Source organism: Canis aureus, chromosome 16, assembly GCF_053574225.1.
Source record: "Canis aureus isolate CA01 chromosome 16, VMU_Caureus_v.1.0, whole genome shotgun sequence".
In the NCBI taxonomy this organism is placed as follows: domain Eukaryota; kingdom Metazoa; phylum Chordata; class Mammalia; order Carnivora; family Canidae; genus Canis; species Canis aureus.
In genome coordinates this window covers 46,841,695-46,861,930 of record NC_135626.1, presented here as the reverse complement: position 1 = coordinate 46,861,930, position 20,236 = coordinate 46,841,695, and the positions used below count along the sequence as shown (strand labels likewise).

The 20,236-nt window shown below is 49.1% G+C and overlaps 1 protein-coding gene and 1 long non-coding RNA gene across 3 annotated transcripts in view; one reads left to right on the top strand and one right to left on the bottom strand.

Annotated features, from left to right (window-relative positions):
* CACNG5 (calcium voltage-gated channel auxiliary subunit gamma 5) overlaps positions 1 to 2,271 on the bottom strand; it is a 39,513-nt gene extending 37,242 nt beyond the window's left edge. Inside the window, exon 1 of the mRNA XM_077853721.1 lies at positions 2,148 to 2,271. The gene's annotated coding sequence lies outside the window, so the exon portion shown is untranslated. The remainder of the gene's footprint in view (positions 1 to 2,147) is intronic.
* On the top strand, positions 1,099 to 18,332 carry LOC144286796 (uncharacterized). Of its 2 annotated transcripts, none has more exons than XR_013354750.1 (5): positions 1,099 to 1,308; positions 2,543 to 2,774; positions 14,815 to 14,997; positions 15,770 to 15,857; positions 16,995 to 18,332. It is a non-coding gene; the product is annotated as an uncharacterized LOC144286796 (long non-coding RNA). The 2 variants fall into 2 exon arrangements; XR_013354751.1 differs by having other exon boundaries at positions 14,815 to 15,001.
* The last annotated feature ends 1,904 nt before the right edge of the window (positions 18,333 to 20,236 follow it).

Here is a 20,236-nt window from a genome sequence, read left to right as displayed (position 1 = left end):
TTGCAACCCTTGCACCCTCACTTCTTGGGACTGACTCCGAGTTCAATCTGTGAGCTACCCTGATACAAAAACTCACACCACTTGCCCCAGCGCTGAGGATGGCACAAGGGATCCTAGGTGCACCCACTGTCTCGGCAGAGAGGCAGGTGAGGGCTGGAGGAAGCAGAGACAAGCGGCCCGGAACACCTCCGATGAGTCCGACAGTGACATTTGTGTCCTTGCTTTACACAACACCCCTGCTCCCATGCTATACAAGGGGAAACTGAGCCTCCAAGCAGTTCTGTGACTTGGCCAATGTCACGTAGTCAGTGACCCAGCTGGGACTGGAGCCCATGTTTTCCACATGACACAGGGCCTGCCTCCTCCAGCAGAGTGGGAACAATTGAGTCAACCCACCGCCTGCACTTCCCTCCCCCGCCCCAAGTCCTGGAACCCCCAGCTCACACCTGAGAATGGCGGGGCTCTCACAGGCCTGCTGCCGGGATGCCAGGCGTCTCACCAACTGGATGTGTGTCTGGACAGGGCAGCCCTGGCCCTACCCTGCCCCTCAGGGTGTCCACCGCCGTCCACGTGTCAGACGGAAGTAGAGGTCTGGGATGGGGATCTTAGGCACAGCTACGAATTTCATCCTTTCCAGTGGCCCTGGGGACCTGGCCCCGGGATGCGATGCCCCCAGCTATCTCCAGCTGCCAAGTTAGCAGAGAAGTGAGGCAGAGCTAGGGCCTCTCAGGCAGGCAGGAGGCTGGGGGGGGGGGGGGTGGTGGTGGAGCTGGCGGGGCATCAGCAAGGAGACATAAGTAGACACCGAGCTGCCGGTGGTCCTGAGACATCCTGAAGTCAGAATATCAGATCAGATGGAAGCCAAAGTCCCCCCACCCTCCCTGTCCAGCCTGAGCTGTGAATTCATCAAGCCTTGGGGTTTAGAGAGATGAGGGAGTGGCATGGGGTGTCCAGGAAGGAAGTCCCGTCTTTTGTTCCCTAGGATGGTGTGGAGTAGGAGCCAGCACAGGTGACAGCTGGAGTGTATGTAACACCTGTCTCCCACCTGGGGGCCCAGTCCTGGTTCCAGCTCTTGTCCAGTCACTGATAATTCCACAAAGTGGGTGAATCCCTTCCCTTCCTGAACAAGAGCTTCCCCAACCATAAAAGGGGGCAGACGAGAGCCCCAGGCTGCACCAGCCACCACCAGCACCACCAGCACCACCAGCACCGCCAGCTCCGGAGGGGCTCAGTCAGAAGAGGGTCTTCTTCCCTCCCCAGCCAGGTTCCAGGAATTACCTCTTAAATCCCCTTCAGTCCCAAGAAGTGGTAATTTGACTTCACTTTAAAAATTTTAACGAACTGCAGCTTCGTGGCGAGGGCAAAGGCAGCTCCAGTAATTAAAATGGGGAGGAGGGAGGCTTTGGAGCGGCGGGGGCGCATCTGCCGGTGTGGCCTGGTGGGTGGGGACCCCGGCCTCGGCCCGGCCCGCGGCCCGCGCCCCGCCGGCTTCTCCCCTGCGTGTCCCCCTCTGCTCCCCGCATCCCGCAGGGACACTTGCTCCAGCGGGCGGACCCGGGCCTCCTCGCTGTCCCCGCGGCCAGGAGGGCGAAGCAGGGATTTCGAGGCACAGCGGGACCGCCCGGCTCAACAGGTGGCGGCGGGGTTCGTCCCGCACCAGCCGGCTGATCCCTGGCAGCCCCGGCGTCTCCTCCCCCGCACACTCCCGACGCGGACACACGCGCACACACGGGCGTGGACACGCGCACTCCCCAGCACGCTGCCCCTTCCTCCGCCGCGCCGGACCGGGATGCGCGCCCCGCGGGGGCAGGGGGTGGCCCCGAAGCCGGGCTACGCGGTAACGGGGGGGGGTGGCCCCGGGCTACACGGAAACGGGCGGGGGGGCGGATGGCCCCGAACCCGGGCTACAAGGAAACGGGGGGGGGGTGGCCCCGAAGCCGGGCTACGCGGTAACGGGGGGGGGTGGCCCCGCGCTACACGGAAACGGGCGGGGGGGCGGATGGCCCCGAACCCGGGCTACGCGGTAACAGGGCGGGGGGTGGCCCCGCGCAGCGGCCAGGGCGCCCGCGGGAGATCGTCCCCGCTGCCCCCGAGCCCCGCGCCCCCGGGATGGGAGAGCCGGTCCCCGCCGGCTTCCCGGCTCCTACCTCACGGGAGCGGCCGGGCGGAGGTTCGGTGCCAGGCTCCCGGCGCCCGCCCCGTCGCGTCCGACGGAACCGCTCGGCGCTGGGGAGCGAGCAGCCGCCGCCCCGGAGCCGCGAACTCGGAGGGGGCGGGGCGGGGCCGGGGCGGGGCGGGGCTGGGGGCGGGGCCGGCGGGGCTCCCCCACCCCTGCGGGCGGGCTGCGGGCGGGCTGCGGGACCCCGCGGACGCCCGGCTGCACGGCGGGAGGGGGCGCGTCTGCGGGGGCGGGGCACCTGCGTGGGGTCTGCGGGTGGAAAGGTCGGGCCCCGGGTGCGGGGAGGACAGGTTTTCGGGGCCGCCCAGGGGATGCCTGTGACCCCCCGCCCCGACTTTGGTCGGACTTCCTTTCAAATTCCAGCTGCTCCCGCTTAGCGCGAACTAGCAATAAGTAACAATAACCAGCTAGTGTTTATTATTGATCGCTTCCTGTGCGCGGCCCTGGACGGTTCAGAGCGCTTGGTACGTATGAAGTCACTGAAAGCCTTCCCAACAATCCCATTTTACCGCTGAGAACACTGAGGCACAGAGACGCAAGCGATGTGCCTGAGGACGCACAGCTGGAATACGACAGAGCCGGGATTGCAGCTCAGGTCTGTTTGCCTCTTTAAACTATTAAATGGAAATATACACACAGTAAATGGTAGCAACCAACATTTTTAAATTTCTTCTTTCTTCAGTCTGTATGTCTCCTTTATTCTCTGGGCCCTAGGCCCTCACTAGGTGCTCAATAAATATTGGTTCATGGATGGGCTGATCTGAAAGCTGCAGCTGGAGCCAGGTGGCCTGTCGGGTCCGGTTGGATATTGGCACCCACGGATTACCCTTTCTGGCCTGAATACTTGCCCATCTGCGTTTCTCCGTAATGACCAGTAGTAGCCTTGTCCAACATGTGAGTGCAGCTTGCTCCCAGACCAGCAGCTTCTGCCCTCTGTTCTAAGCAGGAAGCGCCTCCCTGCAAGGATGAGTCTCCAGGATATAAGCTTGGCCAGCCAGGTCATAGGGAGGTTCTGCTAGAGGGTCAGTAAAATTCCTGTAGACCATGAAATGGTGGAAGACATAGAGTATATATGTTTGGAGACAAAAATAGGTTGCCAATAACAAGGCATCCGCAGTGAACCTATCTGTTGAAGACTAAGGCAGGAGCCCCAACAGAAACCCTTCTTCTGCTGAAATCCGACCTGGGCATCGTGGGAGAACATTGTGGAACATGTGAATTGGGCCCTGTGGAGTTGGAACAACTGAAGGTTTTGGGGAGGTTTCGATTCAGAGCATTTTAGGCCTTAAAAATGCCCAGCTTTTTCTCTCTTCTCCTACTCCCCCAACAGTGTTCTTTCCCATGCCCCTAGAATTCCCTAAGGAGGAGAGGCCTCTCACCCCTTAGACAGATGTATGTATAGTCTCTCAATGCCCATCAGCCCCAAATCCATCCAGATGTGCTATCCCCTTCTGTTTGACTTGCCCTCCTCTCCACTTGGAAAACCCCCACAAATCCGCCAAGACCTAGGGCACCTGGATGGTTCAGAAGTTGAACATCTGCCTTCGGCCCAGGTTGTGATCCTGGGGTCCTGGGATTGAGTTCTGCATTGGGCTCCCCACAGGGAGCCTGCTTCTCCCTCTGCCTATGTCTCTGCCTCTCCTTGTGTCTCTCATGAATAAATAAATAAAATCTAAAAAAAAAAAAATCCATCAAGACCTTACTCAGCTTGCTCTCTCTGACCCAGTTAATTTCTCCCTCCCTCATCTGGGTCTAGGAGCCTCTTGTCTAGCTCTCACCAGTTTGGGAAAGGTACATTTGCCGTCAGTCTCCCCCGGCTATGCTTGCGAGCTCCTCAAAGGCAGAAGGCCTGGCACTTGGTGGGTGCACAGTTAATATTTGCTGAATGAACAAATATTGGTAAGATGCATTTCCCCAGGACTAAAGCTGTTAAGAGGAAAATCACCAAGCAAAACCACTGGTGGGCTGGATCAGTACTATGGAAAGATGAAAAATGGACATAGGAGCCTGCAGACATGCCTTTCTCAAGGTCGGTGCTTACTATTCCCAGCAAAGGCCAGAGACACTGCCCAGGATCTGTGTTTTATAGGGTCACTTTCTGCTGGGCAGCAGCCACATCCTCAGGCAACTGAGAGGGAAGTTATGAGGGTATGAGGGTGGGTATGGTAGGGGGAATGGACTCCTTTGTGGGTCAGGTGAGCGATGCTAGAATGCCACCCACTCCCCACATTGGTTCCCTCTTTGATCTGTGCGATGCTGTCCTCCAGGTCATCTTGCAATGACTGTGATGAAGGAGCAGACCTATTGCCTGCAGAAGGCACCCTTTAAAAGGAAAATCAGTTTCTGGGGTGCTCACAACCTCCTCCTCCACCATTCTGCCTGAGGCGAGTGGGGATACCTCAGGAGGTGGGTGGTTGACAGAAAAGGGATTTGCATTAGATGGAATGAGGTCTTCAGCTTCATGCTGCCCCTAAGTAGCTGTGTGACCTTGGACATGTTAGTTGACTCCTTAATAACCAGGACTGACTTCACGGGTATGTGATGCAGAGTCACACAGACCTGCTCACTGTGTGAGATGCTCTGTGCCTGGTTTCATGATCTGCTTTTACTGTCTCAGAATTCAGTTTGGAGCAAGGGGCAGCATTTTCATTTTGCAGTGGACTCCACAAATTACGTAGCTGACGCTGGTGTTAACACTCACCTCCCTGGGTTGTTGTGACACTTCACTAAGATCGTGTTTGCACCAATGTCTAACACATGGGCTCTCAGCAGAAGTTAGTTGCCTTTTCTCTGATCTGGTCTTAAGGATGAATAGAAGCTCACCAGGTAGACAAAGGCATGGGAAGGCAGTTTCAGGCAGAGAGGCCAGCACGGGGAAAAGATAGGAGAATATGAAATTACATTCAGGGTGAGGCAAATGGTCTGGGTCGGGTAGGGGTAGCGAATGCAGGGAGAGAAAACTGGAGAGACATGTTGGGGTCAGAATGAAAGGCCTGGCTCTTCTAAGGAGTTAGATTTCAGGCCTGCAGGCCTGTGAGCAGAAAGCCCCGGGAAGGGAGGGTAGGTGGGTTCTATATATCAACATTCTTAGCCCACAGTTCAGTTGCAGACTGTTGCAGATCATGAGACAGGCAGTGGAGGGCGTGGGTGGGAGCCCTGCTTGGAGGCTGCCAATACGGCGAGTTTGAAACGCTCACTGTTGACATAATGGGAAAATGCTGTAGGTGTGAAAGCCAGCAGCAGTGCTCAGGGACCTGGGGACTCTGGGCCTGATGAATAATGGAGCAGCCCTTCCTCCCTGGGTCTCTTTTTCCATCCTTTCAATAATTCATGCCTTCCCCATTGGTTGAGGAGTTTCATAAAACCTCCGCTTTTTCTGAATCCCGAATCCTAGGCCAATCTGAGCAAATCTGATGGCTTCGTGCATTAGGTCTTAATTAGAAACATACACACACATGAGCACATCCAGTTTTGTAAAATGTCAGGGAAGATGCCCAATTGTGTCTCAGAAGGAGAGTCCCGTCAGGTCCCTTGGAGGTGGAAGTGGGAGCAGGTGCCCTGGGAGTGCCCTGAGAGGGATGAACTGGTTGGGAAGGTCCACCCATGCACTCCCAGTTGGAGACTATATATTTTGGTGCTTAGTGCCACCCCACACCCCCGTCTCACCCCGTGGGAAGAGTGTCCTTTGTTGCCCTTTTGAAGTCATGCTTGAAAAGAGGACCTCCTTTGGCCAATGAAATATGAGCAGAAGTGACATGTGTCATTTCAGGTGGAAGCTTCAGGGGCCCCTGGGTGCTTTGCCATCTTATTTCCCCTGCCTTGGGATTGTGGAGACTCTAGTCAAGATGAAGCTTCTGTCACTCTGAATGTCACTCTGTCACTCTGAAGTGATTACAAGGAGTAGGACTTCCTTGCTGACCTCGGGTAGACACGGCACAAGCAAGGGGGAAAAGGTGGTTGTTTGAAGCCACTAGATATGGAGGGTTATTCGTTACTCCCGCAGAGTGTAGCCTAACCTGATTCATCGTTCCTTCTCTCCTTCCCTTTATGTCCTCTAGTACCCACACCTGACTCATTTATGCAGAAGCATATGGGCTGTACTGTCAGTGTAGTGGGGAGATGGGCTGGAGAGCCCTAAACTCCAGGTTATAAGTGGTCATCAGTATGGATGAGGGCTGAGCAGTAAGAGAGATGAGTGCAGGTTTGATAGTGTTGGGATGGCAGAGATCTGAGTTTCAGCAGATCCAGATCAAGTTTGAAATGGGCATGACTTCAAGATATGCGGGGTGTGTATTTGTGTGTCTCAAGGAGTTGGAAGGGAGGGAAGAGGGCCCAGTGAAGAAGTCAGGGTTGCAGAAGGCAGAGCTGGGTAAAGCCAGGGCAAGAACCGAGGATGATGTAGAGCTGCCCCTATGAGGGTTGGCTAATAATTTTAGTACTTATTACAACTAATATCAATTACATGCCACACTCTGCTAAGTGCTTTCTATGTGTTAACACATTTGGTTGTTACAACAATTCCATGAGCTAGGAAATTACTATCCCTTATTTCCAGATAAAGAAATAGAGGTTTAAAGAACTAATTTGCCCTAGAAATGGCCAAATTATAGTGCTCAAGGCAGAATGGCATTATCAGGCTCTATCTGTGTCAGCATCGCCCATGCCATAATCCTTAGGCCAGCTGTCGGGACCCAGGCATGCAAAATCCGGTCTCAGTAGGGGAACCCAGGAGCTGTTTGGGGGGTCACATATTTTGGATGCACAGGCAAACAGGGAAGGTTGGGATGATAGGACCACTGGCCCTGAATATTCAAGACCCAAGGAATGCTAGACTTCAAGAAGCAAGAAACTGGTTCTCTATTCTTCCTCAAGGGAGAGGCCAGGTCAGGAAATGATGCTTCCCGGCTAACTGGTTGGTAGAGACCTAGAAGGTAGAGACCTAGAGACCTAAAAGGCAGGCTGTGCTAAACCTCCAGGTGAAATTGCTTACATACCTGCTCTTCATTGTTCATAGATTCTTTTCCTCCTGGACTTGACTTTGCTGGTGGAGGAGGTGTCAACGGGGCCATTACCTCTACCCCGCCCTTCCCCCATTCAGACCTCACCCCCTCCTCCTTCTTCTGTCGCCTGAGAATTTTCCATGCCCCCAGCTAACTCCCCTCTCCTCTCCTCAGCCCACTAACGTGCCTGGTCAGGCTTCCCAACGTGGCCTGCTGAAAATGGGTTTCTCTCTTTCAATTAGAATGTGCTCTCTCCCCTTCTTGATGCAGCAGAGTGTGAAACCTGGGAGTGTTCACACAGCCGTTCATGACTCTGCCGGGTGACCGAGCAGTCACTCGGATTCCCACTGGCCATTCTCCAAGCTGTTCTCCGTGTCCCCTAAGACCAGCTGTTCAGCCTTTACTCTCATAACTTATCCCCTTGGCAACTAGGTTGTGGCTTATGAAACAGTTCCAAGGGCAGGGGAGCCCATCAGCAAAAAAAAAAAAAAAAAAAAAAAAAAATTCTCTCCATTTTGACCACCGAGAAAGTGGCAAGGTATTAAAGGAAGTGGCCCTGGAATGGAAGACATAGATGGGCTGAATGCAGCGGGGCAGGGAAGAGAGACTCCCAGGCGGGCACCGGAGGCCTGCAGGTGGCCCGGGAAGCTGGTGCTCAAACCGGTCAGCACCTGGACAGCGCCCCGCAGGGTTGAGAAACCAGGTGGCTGGGGAAGGATCTTTGCAAAAGCTCCTTGAGCCTCACAGTCCTAGAGTCCTAGACTTTTTCTGGTTTTCTCCTGAGCTCTGTAAAAGCTCTCTCTGCCTGCTGACTCGTGCCCTCGGGCCTCAGGGAGACACAAATTTCATCCGATAAGCTAATCCACGTCCCCGATGACATGCATTCTCATGGGCTAAGGTGTCACGTAGGTCAGGTGAGTGCTCGGTTCCTTAGGGAACTTCCAGAGGGTCGGTCCCTAAAAAGAAGAGAGACTGCAGTGGTTGTAAAACGGGGGGTGGGGTGGGGGTGGGGGGGCAGCTTGTGGACAAAGCGGGGTGTGCGTGGAGGGGGGAGGGGAAACAGCTCAGCTCACCTGTGATCCGGTCAGGTGACTGGCCACCTCTCTGGACAAACAAACTGCTGGGCGGAAAGCAGTGGCATGGTGCGGGTGGGCACCCAGGACAAAGGGCCAAAACCTCCGAGGGTAGGATGGGAGACAGGAGAAAGGGAAGCCAGGAAAGGAGAACACTGCATTTCAGAACAAAGAAGCAGGACCAGGCTCCAGCCACCTCCTCAATTACCTGGCTCCGGAGAGGATAGAAAATAGCATCTTAAGTAACCGTTTCCTAGCTTTGAAGTTAACAACAACAAAAAGCATTGAAGGATACGAGTGAGGGTGGTTTTTTAAGCAGGCAGCATCTGGGAAGGAAGCAGAAAGAGCCACCCAGGAGCCACCCAGGAGCTAGCCAGCCAGCAAGGGTGGGGGCCAGGTGTGCAGTGTCCTCCAGCTGTAGGTTTCTGTGGGTCTGCTCCACGGAACCCTTGAAACTGACTGCATCATTCAGGATTGTTTTGGTTGCAAATGAGAGAAAACCAGGAAGAGGGAATTAACTGACTCATGTAACTAGCATCTGGACTGAGAGAGTGTGGTGGAAACAGGTCCTCAGAGTTAAACCTAGAACAGATACTGGAAGAAGGGATGGATATTGTTTGCCAGAACATCAGATGCTTTGCTACATAGAGGATAAGAGAATACTCTTATGATGCACCAGCCTGGTTCCCTGCCCAGGCTGGTATAACAATGACACTAATTTTTTTGATTAAGAATTTTATTTTTTATTTTTTTTATTTTAGGGACACCTGAGTGGGTCAGTGGTTGAGCATCTGCCTTTGGCTCAGGGTGTGATCCTAGGGTCCTGGGATCGGGGCCCACATCAGGCTCCCCGCAGGAGAAACTGCTTCTCCCCTCTGCCTGTGTCTCTGCCTCCCTCCCTGTGTCTTTCATGATTAAATAAAATCTTAAAAAAAAGAATTTTTTAATTGAAGTGAAATTCACATAAGATGAAATTAACCATTTCAAAGTGAACAATTCAGTAGCACTTAGTACATTCACAATATTGTGCAACTACTACCTCTAGTACCAGAACACTTTCGTTTCCCTAAAAGGAAACCCTATACCCATAAGCAACCGCTTCCTATTCCCCTTCTCTCCAACCCCTGGCTACTACCAATTTGCTATGTGTATAGAGTTACTTATTTTATATATTTCATACCAGTGGAATTATCCGATATACAGTCGTTTGTGTCTGGCTTCTTACACTTAGCCCGATGTTTTCAAGGCTCATCTACACTGTAGCACGCATCAGTACTTCATTGCTTTTTATGACTAATATCCCATTGGATGTATATCCCACAATTTATTCATTTATCCGCTGATGGACATTTTGAGTCATTCTACTTTTTAGTTTTTGGGAATAGTGCTCTTAGGAACATGTGTGTACTTGTATTTTTTTGAACACTAGTTTTCAGTTCTATTGGGTATATATCTCGGAGTGGAATTGCTAGATCATATGGTAATTCTATATTTAACTTTTTGAGGAACTGACAGACTGTGTTCCACCACAGCTGAGCGGTTTTTCATTCCCACCAGCAAGTTCCAATTTCTCCGTGTCCTTGCCAACACTTGTTATTTTCCTGTTTTTAATCAGCCCCCCCCACCCCAGTGAGTGTGAATATGTGACACTGATTTTGCAGGGCAAGGAGTCTGAGGAGACAGCAACAGTGAGAATAGGGGTGGGAATTGGGTAGAGTTGGTCCCCCAAATCTGAGCAATGTGGCTCTGGCTATCCTTTCAGAGCAAGTAAAGGATTCATCTGGGCTTGGTTCCAGGAAGTGAGGCCCTCCCCCCCTCCATGGTTAGCATGACAAGTTGGCCTCTCAAAAAACAGACCTGCCTCAGGTTTTCTGGAAGCCTCTAGCTTCTGGAAATCTTGATTAAGAATGACACATCTACCAAAAACTTGTGAAGATCATGGTTTCTGTTCCCACACAGGGATAGAAAAGGTCTCCTGGTTTCCCTTGATCATTGCCATCTACTGGTAAATATCTAAAATTTCCTGATGGACCTTGGATCCATTCATAGGAAAAAGGTTAGCTCAGACTGTCTGTCTTTCCCACCCTTTTTCAAGAGCTGATAATTGCAGGTGGTCCCCTGGGGTGAAGGGACTAGTCTTCTTGCAGCTGGGGGTGACTGGCTCAGGCAGTTCCTCCCTATACCTGTTTATCCGCGGTAGATTCTGAGCATGCCCTCTGCAGAGAGATGTGTCTGAGCTCGGATCTCATCTCTGCCACTGACCAGCTAAGTGACTCGAATCAATTACTCGATCCCTCCAAGTTTTGGTTGCATCATTTGAAAAAAATGAGAATAATGCCCATCACACACACCTGGAGAGTTTGTTGAGAGAATAAAGGAGATAATATATTCAAAATGTGTAGCACAGGGTCTGGCAAACAGTAGCAAATGTAGTTATTTAGGTTTTAAAGCACGTTCAATTATAAATCCCTATGGGAGGGTCGTGTTTCTAGATGGTTCACAGTCATCGACCAAACAGTGCCAGGCACTTTCTGAGAGCAGGTGTTGGCAGTATGAGAGCATAGGAGAGGCAGGGAGGGAACAAAAGGAGAAAATGTCTTCTGGGCACCACTGGTGTCCCTGGCAGTGAGTAATCTGGAAGTGCCAGGATCCCTCGAGGGCCCACCAGGATGAGGAGTGGTGGGAAAGTAGCTGCCCCTCTGCCCAGAAGGAAAGACTGGAGATATTGGCTAGTGCTTAGCTACTATCTCTCCTGGTTGGGGTGTCTTCTGTGAGTCTGTTGACGTCTCCCAGTGCCAGCCACCTGTGGCCACAGAAAGGTTCTGACTCAGGTCAGGATCACCTGGCTCTTCCCTAAGCCTCCTAAATGCTGGCTTTTGGTGGGCGGGGGGGGGGGGGGACACATATAAGCAAATTTCCCTACTGATAGGTCAGGACAACCTCAGAGGACAGAGGTACAATCTCTAACTCATTCCTTTATTCTCATGGGATAGGGGGGAGGGCAGAGACCTCTCCAACCTTCCCCAGGAGAAGCCAGCCCCAAGTTCCCTGGAGTGTAGGACAAACCCAGCACCCTAGGCTTATGGAGGTTTCTGAACGTTGGCACTATCCACATTTGGTTGGTGGGGGCAGGAGCTTCTCTGTACGTTGTAGGATGTTGACAGCATCTCTGGCCTCTACCCCCCCAGATGCCGGTAGCAACCCCCCCCCCATTTGTGATAGAACAGACTGGAGAGGGGATCCCTGGGTGGCTCAGCAGTGTGGCGCCTGCCTTCAGTCCAAGGCGTGATCCTGGAGACCCGGGATCGAGTCCCACATCGGGCTCCCTCTGTGGAGCCTGCTTCTCCCTCTGCCTGTGTCTCTGCCTCTCTCTCTCTCTGTGTCTCTCATGAATAAATCAATAAAATCTTTAAAAAAAAAAAAAAAAAAAAGAAAGGACTGGAGAATCTCAGCTCATCTGCATCACCCCACTGCTGTAAGGCAAATAGCTGTTCTTTATTATTTAAATGAGCATATTAAAGCTCAGGACTAAATGCTCTTGCCCATGCTCAGTAAGTTTAAGATGCAACTGGGGTTCATTCATTCATTCATTCATCATTCAACATGCTCAGCATGCCCTGGTGGGATGGGGGTGGTCTAAGTGCAGGGCTGTCCATTGTGAGAGCAACACATTTTTGGCCAGTGGACTGTCCCCGACTGATTCAGATACTCTCCCACCCAAACCCCAGCTCCTGTGTGTCATAGCAATTTCCCAAACATTGGTAGGCAAGGAGCATAGTTCTTCTTCCTCTCTGGGGTGTCTTCCATCTGCCTCACTGTGCCCACCCCATAGTGGCTGCCTGCCCTGTCCTGTGACTCACTCTCTTCAGGCCTTGATATTATTTAAAAAAAATTTTTTTGAGAGAGAGAGAGAGAGAGAGCACACACAGAGGCCAGGGAGAGGCAGAGGGAGAGGGAAAGAGAGAGCCCCAAGCAAGGGCTCAATATTATAAGACTTGTTTTTTATTTTATTTTATTTTATTAATTCAATTAATTAACATACCCTGTTTTATTAGTTTCAGAGGTAGAGTTCAGTGATATAAGACGTATTACCTGTAGATAAACTTTAACCCCTAAGGGGCATCTGGGTGGTTCAGGGGTTAAACATCTGCCTTTGGCTCAGGTTGTGATCCCAGGGTCCTGGGATCAAGTCCTACAACAGGCTCTCTGCAGGGAGTCTGCTTCTCCCTCTGCCTGTGTGTCTGCCTCTCTCTGTGTGTCTCTCATGAATAAATAAAATCTTTAAAAAAAAAAAAAAAGAAAAGAAAACCGAACAACAAAAAAACCGTTTAACCCCTAAGCACACCCTGGGCTTCAAGTCTTGAAACAGTGAGTGGATGGGCCTAAACAGCGATTCTCAACTGGAGCAGGTTGGCTCTTTAGAGGACATTTGACAATGTCTGGAGACCTTCTCAGTTGTCACAACTTGAGGAGGGGGTTGTTATTGGCATCTAGTGGGTAGAGGCCAGGAATGCTGTTAAACATCCTATAATGACAGGACAGTCCCCCACAAGAAGAAATAATATAGCCCCCAAATATGCCAAGTTTGAGAAATCCCGACATAGGTAAATCGTCAGATTTACATGCAGCCCCAAGAGGGGAGGTAGGGTGGGGTGGGCTGGGCAGATGGCAGCTCTCACCAGATGCAGGCAGGTTGCTGGGTGGCCCTCCAGCCCAGTTAGTTTTGGGTGATTCTGGTTTATGTCTGTGGCACCAGCAGAATTAACATATGTCTGTTTTACTCTCATGCATGTCCTGATTTGGACAAGTAGCTATAAAGTCACCCACTTATTGGGCACAAACCACAGACACCCCCAATGGAGGCAAAAGCCCCAGGACAAGGGGACAGAATTCTACTTCTTTCAAATTCCAGCAAAGCCTGGAGACAAGTGAGCATCAGGTGCGTGGAGTGGGACCAGGACCTTCACAGAGATGCAGAGACTGCTCCGGGCTTTTGGAATAAAATGACCCTCCTAACTCAGAAAATGATTATTCTGTTTTCAGGCTAATAACATTCCCCAGCATCCCCTCTCTGGCCTTTAATCTCTCTTCAAAGTTAGTTTCTTGGGTTTTCTTCTGTTCTGTCCTGCTATATGGTTGTTGTTGCTGTAGCAGTGGCTTGAGGCTTGAGGGCCAGTGAATCCTGGTTAAAGGACTTTTGGAAGAACCATACAGAAGGATTCTCTTTCCTTTTTTTATTTTAAGATTTTACTTATTTATTCATGAGAGACACACAGAGAGAGGCAGAGACACAGGCAGATGGAGAAGCAGGCTCCCTGTGGGGACCCTGATGCGGGACTCAATCCCAGGGCCCCCGGATCATGACCTGAGCCAAAGGCAGATGCTCAACCACTGAGCCACCCAGGTGCCCAAAAGCATTCTCCCTCCTGCTTGAGAAACCCTCAGCAGTTCTGTGGTGCTGAGCTATTCTCTCCTGGACCTGCCCCCAGCCGGGTGATTCCCACAGGCCTTTCAGAGGCTCCCGGAGACGCTTCATGGACAGAGTCCTCACTCAGGCAGGTCTCACTGGGTCACATGCTCCTGCCTGAACCAGCCATTGTGAAGCAGAATGGAATTTCTGTGAATGGCTTGCGCCAATGAACATCCTTTCTCTGGGGTCTTGGAGGACCCAGCGAGCACATGTTCACCCAAAATCAGTCCCAAGTGGGGTCTGTTAGCAAAATAGAAAACAGGACTGGCTATCAGGTAGGCCACAGACATTTAGGCTTATTTCCATTCAACTGTGAAGTAGATACACCAGTTAAAGCATCTGTATCTTCCTCGGAGGGAACCCTTTGCTCATCTCTTTGATGATGGGGTGGACTGAGGTGGCCATCTTTTGTGTCAAGCGGCCACTGCCCTTGGCTATGGATGGCTGGACCAGAAATGGGAACCTGACTCCCCCCAACAGCCAGTCTACAGGGTTATCAGTGACCAATGACATGGCTGACTTAAAGGTGCACTGGACCATCAGACTCCTCTCAGGAGAAATAGCAAGAGATACCCATTTAGGCTTTGAAGAGGCCCAGGAGGAGGTAGAGTCAGTCAAAGTTTAGAGAAAACAGACAAGCTGAGGAAGCAGACATACACCCAGAAGGTTCTATCACATGTGCTTCCATTTATATCAGACTTGAAATGACAAAATTACAGTGATGGAGGAAGATCAGAAGTTGCCATGGGCTATGGTGGGGGAGTGTGACTATAAAGGAGCAGCACAAGTGAGAGTCTTTCTGCATAAAACAGTCCTTGGTCTGAATATGGTGCTGCTTACATGAATCTATGCGTACGATGGGATTTCATAGTACTACACACACGCACACGCACGTACACGCATGCACACACACACACGCATCATTCAAAACTTGTTGAGATCCGAATAAGGTCTGTAGTTTAGTGAATAGTATTTTACTAGATCCAAATCTTGATTTTGATCATGTACTGGTTATGTAAGATGTTATCATTGGGGAAAGCTGGATGATGGATATGTGGCAACTCTCTCCATTATTTTGCAAATTCTTTCCAGGCTTAATTAAATTACTTCAAAGTGAAAAGTCTTACAAAGAAAAAAAAGAAGCTGAAATGCTAATATGAGTGACAGAGAAAGCTCCAGTTCCCAGAGCTGCCCCAAATCCAGAGATTTCTAGCCCCTGGGTGGGTCCATCTGTGTTTATTAAAAAGCAAGAAGCCTGAGCAGAACATGCTCCTAGTACGTAAGTCTTTGTATGCATATTTTGTTATTTCCTTAGCTAAAAAAAAATCCCTGGCAGCAGAATTGCTGTGTATAAGCACATTTTTAAAGACTCTTATTATTTCATGCCAAATTGCCCTCCAGAAAAATCTTAATGGATATTCCCACCTGCAGTGTATAAAAGGGCTGGCTTCCCCATCTCTTGCCAAAATTGGGTTTTAATCTTTAAAGAAAGTGTAGTCTTTGCCAAGTTGATAGATAAGACATTGTATCTCATTGTTCTTTTCTTCCAGGAATTCTAAATTATTTTCTTGGACCAAGTTGGACCATATAATTGGCTACTTACTTGGAGACTTGGATTTGGCTTTTCATTTGGTCACTTTTAGGAAATTGCATTTTAACCTTATGCCCCTGACTTGATAGAGATCACCACAGAAGGGCCCCATGAAATTTGCTACTGCATTGGCTGTTTTCAAAATCCCTAAATGTTGTTGAGGACTTCGTATCTTATAGTGCTCTCTGTCTTTGATGTAATAAAATTAGACCCAAGAAATTTCCTTTGGAATTCAGGGCTTTCATTCCCAGAGGAACACACATGCTTCCTCTTTTCCAGCTACAAGAACCCTATAGCTGATCACGGTCCCCACTTTTTCTTTTCTGCTTCTAGGAAATGTAAAGCCAAGTTTAAGAATCAATGACAGCAATTTTGTTAACTCTTGTGGGAAATATATTTATTTATGTTTTTATTGCCTTCCGTCCTGACCTTCTGTTTTTATTATTCACTTAACAGGTTTTACTTGCAAGTTGCTCCAAATCTTGTGGAAAAAGACAATAGCCCAAATTTCTCAATTATGAGCCCTGGTAATCATGCATCTCAGGTACGTAGCCTACTTCTGGCACATAATGTAGTACTTACATAAATATTTGCTGAATGAATGAATGAACAAATGAAGGAAAGCAATTGACAACAAACCAACTAAGAACAGCACTGACAATGATGATAGAAGAACCCTAGTTCCTAGTTGATCCAAGAGTAAGAAAATGTTATCATGGAAAGTAGGGCTTCGAGAAGCTTGGCAGGGAATAACTACCAATCGTCTCAAAAATGCTCAGTCATATTTCTGGGAACCCAGCTGAGAAAATGATCTTAAATGCCTTCAAAATTCTAGGAACAAAGATGTTCATCACTGAGTTGTTCAAAACCGTTAAAAAACTAGAAACAACCTAAAAGACCAATAATAAGGGAATTAGTAAGAAAATTATGGTGCTCTGTATAATGGGAAGTCGTAGCTCTTTCATATACTTAGTACAAAGTGTTCTTAATGACTTGAAGAAAAATGTATGCAGCAATGTTCCATGAAAGAGCAGAACATGGAATCATATAATCATCATTTTCTTCACAATGTAAGGAACTATGCATAGATGAGGGGAAATAAATGAAATGTTAACATGGTTGTCTCCAACTTGTGTGACAGTGGGTGAATTTTATTATTTTATCTTGACTTTTCTGTAGTTTCCAAGTTTTCAACAACAATCATGTATTTTATAAGAAGAGAATAGTCTTAGTTAAAAATAGAAAAAAAAAAGAAAGAAAGCAGTAGTAGGGCTCATTGAAATGCATTTCGGGGACCAAAAACATGTGTGTGTTTTTTTAATTTTTATTTTTTAATTCTTCTCTTCCTGACAACAGTCAATGCCCTGGAAGGCTCACCTACCTATGGTGTGGTGTTTTGAAAATATGTCCCCAAATTCAAGGTTGAGCTTAGTCCCTCTGTCCTTGAGTATGTGCTGTGCTCAGTGACTTGCCTCAAATAGAATCTGGTGGCAGTGCTGACTTCTAAGAGTAGATTGCAAAAGGCATCACTTCTTCCTTGCTATCTCTTGGATCATTTCCTCTGTGGGGAAGCCAGCTGCCATGTAGTGAGGACATTCGTGCAGCCCTACAAAGAAGCCCAAGTGGGGAGGAACTGGGGCCTCGTGGCAATGGCCATGAGAGTGAGCTTTCTTTGAAACAGATGCTCCAGACCCAGTCGAGCCTCTAGCTGACTACAGCTCTGGTGACCCCTTTACTACAACTTCGGGAGGGATCCTGTGCCAGTCCACCCAGATGAGCCACTGCCAAATTCCTGATCCATGGTGATGTAATAAGTTTTGAGTTGCTAAGCTTTGGAGTAATTTGTTACTCAGTAATGGATAAATAATATATTTGGTAACTATTAACTCTGCGTGAAAGGTGTATATATGTGTATGAATACAACTTTGAAGTGACTCAGTTACTTAAAAATTAGCAGCCACTGGTTTCTTTTGTTTCTGGGTGCATTTTGACAATGTGTATCAATACCCCTAAAATGGTTTATAGCCACTGACCAAGAATCCAACATTTTGGAATATCTTCTAAGGACATGAAAACCTCCCATGGGAATGCAATCCACAAGCAGGGAGTTTTGTTGGGTTGGCTTATCGCCGTATCCCCAACAGCTAGGACAGTACATAGTACCTAGTAGGAGCTCAAAATGTATTTTTGAATGAATGAATGAAATAATTGGTCAAGTGTGTGAAGATATAAAGATTAGAATATTTATCACAGTGTCGTTTATGATAATAAAAAATATTGAGAACCACTTAAATGTTAGGACATGTATACCAACAGTAAATGATGAGTTAGGATGAACTATAATACATCTATACAAAATGGAATATTATGTAGCTGTTAAGAACAATTATATAGAAAGACCTCTATTTTGTAGTGGAATCTTTCTTAGTCGATGCCCACTGAATGACCTACGAGATTAACCAACATTTTTCTTCCTCTTCAAAATTCTAATTAATTCCCATGACATGCTGAGTACGTTCTCTTCCTCAAATTCCTATATTCTCATATTTCCATGCAATTTTGTTCCCACTGTGACTTACCACGAGTCAACTTGTTCCCCCAACTTTTGGTGTCTGCTCTATTATTTTGTGGTTAAACAAATCCCACCTAAACTGATAAAACGCAAGTGCAAATAATAGAGATGGTTCTAATAGACACAAAATAGAATGTTTAAGAAAGATAATAAAAATGGTTTTTAAAAAATGGCTCTCAAGCTACTCGTGGGCAAGGTAACTAGAGAAGACTAGAAAATTTTGCAAAAAAATCTAGGACTTTGCAGTTGGGTTGCTCTGACTACTTTGCTTTTCTTCAAATAAACTCAAATTGGACATTTTTTTCTTTTTTTCTTTTTTTTTCAAATTGGAAATTTTAAGTCAAGTATATGGGTGTAGTTTATGCAAGAAACACCACACTTAGAAGTCATCTTTTCTGAATGGTTGTGCATTTATAAGCTTTAAGTTACAATAAAATGTTTAAAGTATGCGCATGTCAATGTTTGTGATCCCTGCTCTAGATGGCCAGCTTTGAGTTCCCAGGGAGTTTGAAGAGAGGGCTTCACTGTCCTGCAAAGGTAACACAATCACAATAAGCAATAATAATATTTGAATGAGGGGGACCTGGGTGGCTCAGTGGTTGAGCGTCTGCCTCTGGCTCAGGGCGTGACCCCGGGATCCTGGGATCAAGTCCCACATCAGGCTCCCTGCGGGGACCCTGCTTCTCCCTATGTCTCTGCCTCTCTCAGGGATAAATAAATAAAATCTTTAAAAAATATTCGAATAAAGTGAGCAAATTATGAAGCGATTTAAGTATGACAGTGGTTACCATGGGATAGTGGGGTTTTCTTTTCCTTATTTATACTAGCTATGAGAATCGGGTGTTATCTTTATACATTTTCTAAAAAGTAAAAGCATTCCCATGGCATTCTGCTCAACTGAGCCGCCTCTCCTTCGGCTGCCCACTGCCAAAGAAATCAGCTGGTATTTTGACAACTTTGCCAGCCACCAGATGAGGCTTCCCTCACCTGGCCAGCCTTAAACTCCCCGCCCTCCCCAGACTCCCTGGGATTCACCTGCACTCACAGAATTCTGTTTTTGACTTTGGGGGGTTCTCTACGCCAGGGCTGTCCCACGGTGGGTGGGTGAGCCCCCAACCCACCCCTGGGGACCAGCCAGCCCTCCCCACAGCTTGCTCCTTTTTCCGGGGCCTCTCCAGGCGAGAGTTAGCCAGGTTGGGGGCGGCTGTAAAGGTACCTGCCAGGTTCTGAGAACTGCAGTGCTATTTTTCTCTTTCCACCCACACCCAGGCAGCTAAAAAAAAAAAGAAAAAAAAAAAGTCAAGGGAAGAGGGGAAAGTGGGAGAGAGGCTTCTAGAAACAGCTACAGAAGGGCATCTAGTCTCAGAAGCAGCAGAGTAAGCAGAGAGAAGGAAATGCCCCCTGGATAATAGGATGGGCTTGGAAGAAAGCCCTGAGGGGGAGCAGCCGGGAAGGCTCTGCATTTGGGACCCAGGCTCCCTTTGGGGCCCCGGAGGCCCCGGACCTGGTGCCCAGCCTCCCCGCCCTGGGGGACCTTATGCAACGAGAAGCCAGTTACTAGCTCGGGCCTGAGTTTCTCCATCTCTAAGATGGGAACAATGACGTCTGCTCTGTGCAGGTGCCACGAGGATTACAGGCCATGATGGTGTCGACATTTGCTCAGGGGGTTAGTTCTCTCTCTCCCTAGTTCGCTGGTTTCCATGTGTTTGTGACCCCCCCCCCCCTTTCCTTCTCAGACCCCAGCCTTCCTGCCCTCCTCCTCCAGGAAGGCTCTGGCACTGCCCCAGCCTCTGCTCTGGCGGTTGGCTCGGTTTATCCGGTGTCGCTCACCCTGGGGGTTGTCCTTTGACCTCTCCAGACTTTCCTTCCCTCTTCTCTAAAATGGGCACCGCGAGGGCCGCCTGGGTGGCTCAGTGGATGAACGTGTGCCTTCGGCTCAGGTCGTGATCTCGGGGTCCCGGGATCGAGTCCCGCTCGGGCTCCCTGCATGGAATGGAGCCTGCTTCTCCCTCTGCCTGTGTCTCTGCCTCTTTCTCTCTGTGTCTCTCATGAATAAATAAATAAAATCGTTTTTAAAATTAAATAAAAAATAAAAATAAAATGGGCACAGCGAATACGACCTGCCCCTGTGGTTGCCACGGGCTTGAAATAAACGCGTGCATAGGAACAAGAAGAGTGCCCCGTGTCCTTGTGATGCTCGCCTGGCGCGCGTGTGTATGTGTGCGTGAGTGTGTGATCTGCGTTATGCTTCTGTTTTTTGCCATTTTCACCTGTTTCTGTTGAGTCCCGGAGCCCACCGCCAGCTCCTTCCTTTCTTTACAGCCATGTTGTACTTTCCCCTCTTGTGCCCA